Source organism: Stenella coeruleoalba, assembly GCF_951394435.1.
Source record: "Stenella coeruleoalba genome assembly, chromosome: 3".
Classification (NCBI taxonomy): domain Eukaryota; kingdom Metazoa; phylum Chordata; class Mammalia; order Artiodactyla; family Delphinidae; genus Stenella; species Stenella coeruleoalba.
In genome coordinates this window covers 74103836-74113701 of record NC_137148.1, presented here as the reverse complement: position 1 = coordinate 74113701, position 9866 = coordinate 74103836, and positions in this window count along the sequence as shown.

Sequence of the window (9866 nt, the reverse complement as noted above, 5' to 3'; positions counted from 1 at the left end):
GCTTTTCATTTATAAGCTATGTGTAATATACCAGGCTGTCACTGAATAGAGTCATTATTTTGAGAGTAAGTTAATTAACTAATTTTATAAATAAACCCAGACAAAAATTTTATTCCTTAAAAAGGGAGTTTTTGCTGATTTCTCACATATCTCACTCCACAGTGAGACCATTTAGGATCACTTCACATAAACTTGGGTAGTTAATATAATCTAATAAGGTCAAAGAGGTATAGACTGTTCTTTCTCCTTTTCCTTTCTCACCGAAACGCGCCATAGGTATAAGAATGTAGCCAGTTACTCCCCAAACCAGTTTCCTTTCTCTGTCTCTTCCCTTACATGCATCCAGATACAGAGGACTCCCTGGGGAAAGGTAAACCATGAGATGGAGGGAGCCTGGTTCCCTAAATCACCATGTGAGAGCTCTCTAGCCGAACACTAACTTTGAGCTGTTATGTCAACAAGAAAGAGACAGCTTGCCCATTAAGCCATTCGTTGAGATTTTGGGATTGTATGTTTTAGCTGTTGGAGTAACTTGATTAATATAACCACATATACTCCGGACACCCCAGGAAATGCCATTCTCTCAAGAGATAAGCTTATTATTTTTTAAAGAATCACTTAAAATTACCATCTTTCCCTCCAAAGAAGCTCTCTCCTTTAGTTGTCTATTTCTTTTAATAGTAACACTACTTTTCCAGTCTCTTAAGCTCAAAATTGTGGTATTTTCATTGGCTGTCTTGCCCCTCATATATAATTGGTTGCCATCTCCAGTACAGTTTGAATTCTCAATGATTCTTACATCTAGCCCTTCTTTAGCTGATATAGCAGTTTAGACCTTTAGCCTCTTTCTTTGATCATTATTTAAGCAATTCAACTATAGTTTATTTCGTTCTCAATACATGCCCAGCATTGAGCTAGGGAATATATCAGAGTCCAGCCAGGAGAAAAAAAAGCACAGTAATTTGAATAGGGAAAATTCAATATGAAGAGTTAACTAGCAAAAAAAAAGGCTAAAAAAGGACTCTAAGGCTAGAGAAAAAGCAGATGCAGAGAGCAACTACTTTACCTAGGGCCAAGGGAGGGTGAAGAAGAAGGAACTAAGACCTTAGAAGAATAATTCCTCCAAATGCAAAGATTCAGAGCTTCTGGGAGAAAGCGTGATTGCCACAGAAACACAGAGCCTGCCGGTGCTTAGGAAATCTGCAGTAGTGAGAAGCGGGTCCAGCTGGCCCCTAAGAATGACCCATATGGGAGCTGAGAAACCCGCTCAAGGGTGGGGTGGGTTGTACCTCATCCTTAGGAATGTTCCCTTGAGTGACTGAGAAACCTGCTGGAGGAGGCCATCAGGCCAGAGAGGGTCCCCACAAAAGGTTTGTCAAGTGGTCAAGAAAACTGCTGGAGTGTGTGAGTGGGCCAGTCCCTAAGAAAGGTCTGGTTTTTAGTTTTACTGTGTTCCTCCAGGGCCCTCTCTTAAAAAAACTTTGCATCAAGTCAGCTGGCAAAGGAGAAACATTTGCAAGGTCCAGCCATAGCATTACCAAGCTGGGCAAAAGAATGGATTTGGAGCTGAGAAGCATTACTATGATAACTGGCACAGGGAATCAGAATAACAACAAAGTCTCCATATTTCATTAACTCAGAAAGTACTTGTGCTGAGATAAAAGTAGATGTGGATGAGTGATATGATAGGATATATAAAATGTTCCTAGGAATATAGAGAAGGTCACTTAATCCATCCTAGGGAATGGGAGGAATGATCATGGAAGAGCTGATGCTTTGGCTGAATTGCAAAGAATGAGTAGGTATTAGCTAGCTGGGGCATGGGTGAAGAGGAGAGAACTTTTCAGACAGAGGAAATAGCAAGCACAAAGGCTAAGAGTGAACTAGAACATTGTTCACATGATGAATTATAAATTATATAAATTGCAAACTATGGCAAAAAAATACCTTTTTTTGGTAAGCATAGGTTAGGTCACTAATTTGTCTTCTTTGTTTTTTTCAATGTTATTCTGAGATGCTTGAATTTTTATCCTGAAGACATTGAAGAGTAACTGAGGATTAGAAAGAGTTGGTGGGTTTAGGGGTGGGGTCAGGTCAGAATCACAGTACAAAAATTCCATTGCCAGGGTGAACTTGATGTAAGTTCTACAAGGATTGATATCTCGATTCACTGGTGAAACCCAAATGCCTGTAATAGTACCTGGGACATAGCAAAGGCTCAACAACTATTTGCTGAATAAATGAATGAATGAGTGAGTAATAGTTCATTTTAAAGTCGGTAACTAATTTGACTTGAGTTAGAAGTGATTGAGTATTCAGTTACAGAAGTTTAGGAGCCAGATAAATATCAGTCTTCAGCTCAAGAGTGTGTTCTGAAAGGAAATTTAATTTGGGGAATTGCCAAGATACAGGCAGCATTTGAAATTTTGATTTTAGATAAAATCATTTAAGGAAAGTGTAATGGAATGCTATGAAAAGAAGAAATGACAGAACTTAGGAAACATCAATAATTATGATAGGAGTAGAGAAAAAGAAGTCGGAAGTAAGATTGAGAAATAACTAAAGATTTTTGGACAAGAGCTTGAGAGTGAGGTAGCTTGAAGAAAAGAAGAGAGATGGAAGATCAAGAAAGAAGCAGCAGTCAATAGTTTCAAATGCAGCATAAGAGTCAAGTAAGATAAGAAAAGTAAGCTTAATATCTTTTTTTTTTTTTTTTTTTTTTTTTTTTTTTGCGGTATGCGGGCCCCTCACTGTTGGCGGCCTCTCCTGTTGCGGAGCACAGGCTCCGGACGCGCAGGCTCAGCGGCCATGGCTCACGGGCCCAGCCGCTCCGTGGCATGTGGGATCCTCCCGGACCGGGGCACGAACTGCGCCACCAGGGAAGCCCAGCTTAATATCTTTGTATCTGGCTTTCTCTCCATAAGCCTATGAAATAACTCTCTGTGAGCCTTACTAAAGTCTAGTTCTAATCGTTTAACTCCCTCTTTAAAAACTCACTGATTCCTCTCTGCCCTCAAGTAAATTTCAAGAACAATCAACAAGGCCCAACCTTCAGGACAGGTGTGACTTCTACTTTGAATCCCATTGTATTTCACTGGGACTTACAATCAACATTTTTATTAATGTTTGTATATGTTTCTTATCACATCTATAATCACTCTCAACTGGACTGTAAGTTTTCTGAGAACAGGAACTGTGTCTTACTCTTTATGTTTCTGCAGATTTAGTGTGGTACTTAAATTTTTTTAAGTAAAATATATTAAATATTCACCATATTCTGAAAATTGAACTAGATTGCCTTTTGTTGTTATACTATTAATTAACATTAAAGTTTGTAAGTTAGGTATAATATTACCATTTTGCCTGCTCAGTGGACTTAAAATTCCTTTCCAAATTACTATCATGTAGAAAACTGGGATTTCAAACCAGGGCTGTATGGTGATAAGGCTGTGAAATGCTTTTTTCCACATTGCACTGCATTGTAGATGGAAGGACACCAAAAAATTTTTTTATAATTAAATTGCTTTGAATTGATCTTGACCTTGGAAATGGTTTCCAACTGTATTAGTAGAGTTCTTTGCTTTATCTTATTGCCTATTATTTTAATTTTATGCTTTGGATAATGACATTGAAAGCAGAGGCGGGGGATAGAGGGATAACGAGTTGTAGATGACAGGATTAGGATTTTGAATGATCCTGACATGTTGCAATGATGGGTTCGCATACATGAGCTGAAATTCACCAGGAAGGGTTCTGGAGGGTGTGTTAGTGTGGGGGAGGCGCAGAGGTGAAAGGGCAGTTAGGATGGTTTTAAGTGGTCCAGGAGAAAAGAAATGTGGACTTGAACTGCGTTAATGGGAATGGATGTGAGTGACACAGAGCACTTAGAATCTATATACTGGGACAAGTGAATGGCTGCACGAAGGAGAAAGAAAGATTCGAATAGGACTTTAAATATTTGAGCCTGAATAACCCAGGAAGGGTGAAGACATTGGCATAGACAGAGGGGGTCAGAAGGAGGACCTGGATTGGGGGTGGAAGGAGAGGAAGCAAGTGATTTCAACTTTATGTATGCAAATTATTCAAGTGGTCATAAAACATTTTCTTTTTGAAAATTGGGACACTGTTGACTCGTCAGTTAACTCTTTATTTTATGCAAGGTATTGAAACTATTCTTGAGTTTAAAAGCTACATAGTATTTTTTTTAACATCTTTATTGGAGTATAATTGCTTTACAATGGTGTGTTAGTTTCTGCTGTATAACAAAGTGAATCAGCTATATGTATACATATATCCCCTCCCTCTTGCGTCTCCCTCCTGCCTTCCATATCCCACCCATCTAGGTGGTCACAAAGCACCGAGTTGATCTCCCTGTGCTATGTGGCTGCTTCCCACTAGCTATCTAGTTTACATTTGGTAGTGTATATATGTCAATTCTACTCTCTCACTTCATCCCAGCTTAACCTCGCCCCTCCCCATGTCCTCAAGTCTATTCTCTACATCTGCATTTTTATTCCTGTCTTGCCCCTAGGTTCATCAGAAGCTTTTTTTTTTTTTTTTTTAGATTCCATATATATGCATTAGCATACGGTATTTGTTTTTCTCTTTCTGACTTACTTCACTCTGTAAGACAGACTCTAGGTCCATCCACCTCACTACAAATAACTCAATTTCGTTTCTTTTTATGGCTGGGTAATATTCCATTGTATATATATGCCATATCTTCTTTATCCATTCATCTGTCGATGGGCATTTAGGTTGCTTCCATGACCTGGCTATTGTAAATAGTGCTACAGAACATTGTGGTACATTACTCTTTTTGAATTATGGTTTTCTCAGGGTATATGCCCAGTAGTGGGATTGCTGGGTCGTATGGTAGTTCTACTTTTAGTTTTTTAAGGAACCTCCATACTGCTTTCCATAGTGGCTGTATCAACAGCCCACCAACAGTGCAAGAGGGTTCCCTTTTCTCCACACCCTCTCCAGCATTTGTTGTTTGTAGATTTTCTGACAATGCCCATTCTAACTGGTTTGAGATGATACCTCACTGTAGACTTGATTTTCATTTATCTAATAATTAGTGATGTTGAGCAGCTTTTCATGTGCCTCTTGGCCATCTGTATATCTTCTTTGAAGAAATGTCTCTTTAGGTCTTCTGCCCATTTTTGGATTGGGTTGTTTGCTTTTTGATATTGAGTTGCATGAGCTGCTTGTATATTTTGGAGATTAATCCTTTGTCAGTTGTTTTGTTTGCAAATACTTTCTCGCATTCTGAGGGTTGTCTTTTCATCTTATTTATGGTTTCCTTTGCTGTGCAACAGCTTTTAAGTTTCATTAGGTCCCATTTGTTTATTATTGTTATTTCCGTTTCTCTAGGACGTGGGTCAAAAAGGATCTTGCTGTGATTTATGTCATAGAGTGTTCTGCCTATATTTTCCTCTAAGAGTCTGAGAGTGTGTGGCCTTACATTTAGGTCTTTAATCCATTTTGAGTTTATTTTTGTGTATGGTGTTAGGGAGTGTTCTAATTTCATTCTTTTACATGTAGCTGTCCAGTTTTCCCAGCACAACTTATTGAAGAGGCTGTCTTTTTTCCATTGTATATTCTTGACTCCTTTAACAAAGATAAGGTGACCATATGTGCGTAGGTTTATCTCTGGGCTTTCTATCCTGTTCCACTGATATATATTTCTGTGTTTGTGCCAGTACCATACTGTCTTGATTACTGTAGCTTTGTAGTATATTCTGAAGTCAGGGAGCCTGATTCCTCCAGCTCCGTTTTTCTTTCTCAAGATTGCTTTGGCTATTCGGGGTCTTTTGTGTTTCCATACAAATTGTGAAATTTTTTGTTCTAGTTCTGTGAAAAATGCTATTGATAGTTTGATAGGGATTGCCTTGAATCTGTAGATTGCTTTGGGTAATATAGTCATTTTCACAATGTTGATTCTTCCAATCCCAAAACATGGTATATCTCTCCATCTGTTTGTATTGTCTTTGATTTCTTTCATCAGTGTCTTATAGTTTTCTGCATACAAGTCTTTTGTCTCCTTAGGCAGTTTACTCCAAGATATTTTATTCTTTTTGTTGCAGTGGTAAATGGGAGTGTTTCCTTAATTTCTCTTTCAGATTTTTAGTTGTTAGTGTATAGGAATGCAAGAGATTTTTGTGCATCAGTTTGGTGTTCTGCTACTTTACCAAATTCATCGATTAGCTCTAGTTGTCCTCTGTTAGCATCTTTAGGACTCTCTATGTTTAGTATCATGTCACTTGCAAACAGTGATAGTCTTACTTCTTCTATTCTGATTTGGATTCCCTTATTTTTTCTTCTTCTCTGATTGCTGCTCCTAAAACTTCCAAAACTATGTTGAATAATAGTGGTGAGAGTGGGCAACCTTGTCCTTTTCCTGATCTTAGAGGAAATGTGTTCAATTTTTCACCATTGAGAACAATATTGGCTGATTTTTAATCACAGTTTCAATGTCAGTGCTTGTGATTGGTCTGTTCATATTTTCTATTTCTTCCAGGTTCAGTCTTGGAAAGTTGTACTTTTCTAAGAATTTGTCCATTTCTTCCAGGTTGTCCATTTTATTGGCATAGAGTTGCTTGTAGTAATCTCTCGTGATCCTTTGGATTTCTGCAGTGTCAGTTATTACTTCCTTTTTATTTCTAATTCTGTTGAGTTGAGTCTTTTCCTCTTCTCCCTTATTTTTCTTGATGAGTCTGGCTAATGGTTTATCAATTTTGTTTATCTTCTCAAAGAACCAGCTTTTAGCTTTATTCATCTTTGCTATTGTTTCCTTCATTTCTTTTCGATTTATTTCTGATTTGAATGTTACGATTTCTTTCCTTCTGCTAACTGGGGGTTATTTTTATTATTATTTCTCTAATTGCTTTATGTGTCAGTTAAGTTGTTTATTTGAGATGGTTCTTGTTTCTTGAGGTAGGATTTTATTGCTATAAAGTTCCCTCTTAGAACTGCTTTTGCTGCATCCCATAGGTTTTGGGTCATCGTGTTTTCATTGTCATTTGTTTCTAGGTATTTTTTGATTTCCTTTTTGATTTCTTCAGTGATCTCTTGGTTATTTAATAGCGTGTTGTTAGCCTCCATGTGTTTGTATTTTTTACAGTTTTTTTTTTCCAGTAATTGATATCTAGTCTCATAGCGTTGTGGTCAGAAAAGATATTTGATATGATTTCCATTTTCTTAAAATTACCAAGGCTTGATTTGTGACCCAAGATATGACCTGTCCTGGAGAATGTTTCATGAGCACTTGAGAAGAAAGTATATTCTGTTGTTTTTGGATGGAATGTGCTATAAATATCAATTAAGTCCATCTTGTCTAATGTGTCATCTAAAGCTTGTGTCCTTATTTATTTTCATTTTGGATGAGCTGTCCATTGGTGAATGTGGGGTTAAAGTCCCCTACTATGATTGTGTTACTGTCGATTTCCCGTATTATGGCTGTTAGCATTTGCCTTATGTACTGAGGTGCTCCTATGTTGGGTGCATAAATATTTACAATTGTTAATATCTTCTTCTTGGATTGATCCCTTGATCATTATGTAGTGTCCTTCTTTGTCTCTTGTAATAGTCTTTATTTTAAAGTCTATTTTGTCTGATATGAGGATTGCTACTCCAGCTTTGTTTTGATTTCCATTTGCATTGAATATTTTTTCCATTCCCTCACTTTCAGTCTGTATGTGTCCCTAGGTCTGAAGTGGGTCTCTTGTAGACAACATATATACAGGTCTTGTTTTTGTATCCATTCAGCCAATCTGTGTCTTTTGATTGGAGTATTTAATCCATTTACATTTAAGGTATTATCAATATGAAGGTTCCTATTACTATTTTCTTAATTGTTTTCAGTTTGTTATTGTATGTCTTTTTCTTCTCTTGTAACTCCTGCCTAGAGAAGTTACTTTAACATTTGTTGTAAAGCTGGTTTGGTGGTGCTGAATTCTCTTAACTTTTGCTTGTCTGTAAAGGTTTTAATTTCTCTGTCAAATCTGAATGAGATCCTTGCTGGGTAGAGTAATCTTGGTTGCACATTTTCCCCTTTCATCACTTTAAATATGTCCTACCACTCCCTTCTGGCTTGCAGAGTTTCTGTTGAAAGATCAGCTCTTAACCTTACGGGGATTCCCTTGTATGTTATTTGTTGCTTTTCCCTTGCTGCTTTTAATATTTTTTTCTTTGTATTTAATTCTTGATAGTTTGATTAATATGTGTCTTGGCGTGTTTCTCCTTGGATAAATCCTGTATGGGACTCTCTGTGCTTCGTGTACTTGATTATTTTCTTTACCATGTTAGTGAATTTTTCAACTATAATTTCTTCCAGTATTTTCTCAGACCTTTTCTTTTTCTCTTCGTCTTCTGGGACCCCTATTATTCAAATGGTGGTGTGCTTGATGTTGTCCCAGAGGTCTCTGAGACTGTCCTCAATTCTTTTCATTCTTTTTTCTTTATTCTGCTCCATGACAGTTATTTCCACTGTTACCTTCCAGGTCACTTATCCATTCTTCTGGCTCAGTTAGTCTGCTATTGATTCCTTCTAAAGTATTTTTAATTTCATTTATTGTGTTGTTCATCTTTGTTTGTTTGCTGTTTAGTTCTTCCAGCTCCTTGTTAAATGTTTCTTGTATTTTCTCCATTTTATTTCCAAGATTTTGGATATCTTTACTGTCATTAGTCTGAATTCTTTTTCAAGTAGACTGCCCATTTCATCTTCATTTCTTTGGTCTTGTGGCTTTTTACCTTGCTCCTTCATTTGCTGCATATTTCTCTGTCTTCCCATTTTATTTAACTTACTGTGTTTGGGGTCTCCTTTTCACAGGTTGCAGGTTTTTAGTTCCCATTTTTTTTGGTGTCTGCCCCCAGCGTTTTGGTGTCTGCCCCCAGTTGGTTCAGTGGCTTGTGTTGGCTTCCTGGTGGAGGGGACCAGCGCCTTTGTTTTGGTGGTTGGGCCTGGATCTTGTCTTTCTGGTGGGCAGGGCTGCAGCTGGTGGTGTGTTTTGGGTTGTCTGTGAACTTAGTATGATATTAGGCAGCCTCTCTGCTAATGGGTGGGGTTGTGTTTCTGTCTTGCTAGTTGTTTGGCATGAGGCGTCCGCACTGAAGCTTGCCGGTTGTTGAGTGGGGCTGGGTATTAGTGTTGAGACGGAGATCTCTGGGAGAGTGCCACCAATTGATATTGTGTGGGGCCATAAGTCTCTGGTGGTCCAAAGTCCTGGACTCAGCTCTCCCATCTTGGAGGCTCAGGCCTGACACCTGGCTGGAGCACCAAAACCCTACCAGTCACATAGCTTTCTACATTGTCAGACTGGCTTCTGTTCAGGGTTTCCAAGGTGCTATTCTTCTGAGAGTCATTCTAATCTCTGCTCTTCTCCATTCCTTCTGAAAATTATGAACCAGGATCTAATCTAGGTCTATGGATTTCAGTAGTAAAAAACAGTCAAAAATGTCTGGGTTCATGGAGTTTATACTTCTTGTAACCCGAGTCTCACAGGGAACATGGACTGCTTCTTGGTATTTTCTAACCCAGGTGTTTTCTACTCTGAGGATTTCAGTGAAAGATCCCAGGAAAGTGCACCCCTATACCTCTGCAAATTGATTTTATTGAGTTTCCAGGAAATGGGATACTCCTATGTGTTAGCTGTGTGACTTTTTTTTTTTAATGGATGGCACAAATCTTTCCTTTGCTGTAAGGATGAATGCTATTATCATTGTTTTTAAAAAGTGCTCCAGGAATTTCTTCTCTCTGGAATTCCTTTTAACATAAACTCAGACCTAGATTTTTGTTTTAGGGGATAAAATTTTCAACATGTACTTAAAGCTGGTCTTGCTAAAGCTGGGCCACCTGCAGCAGC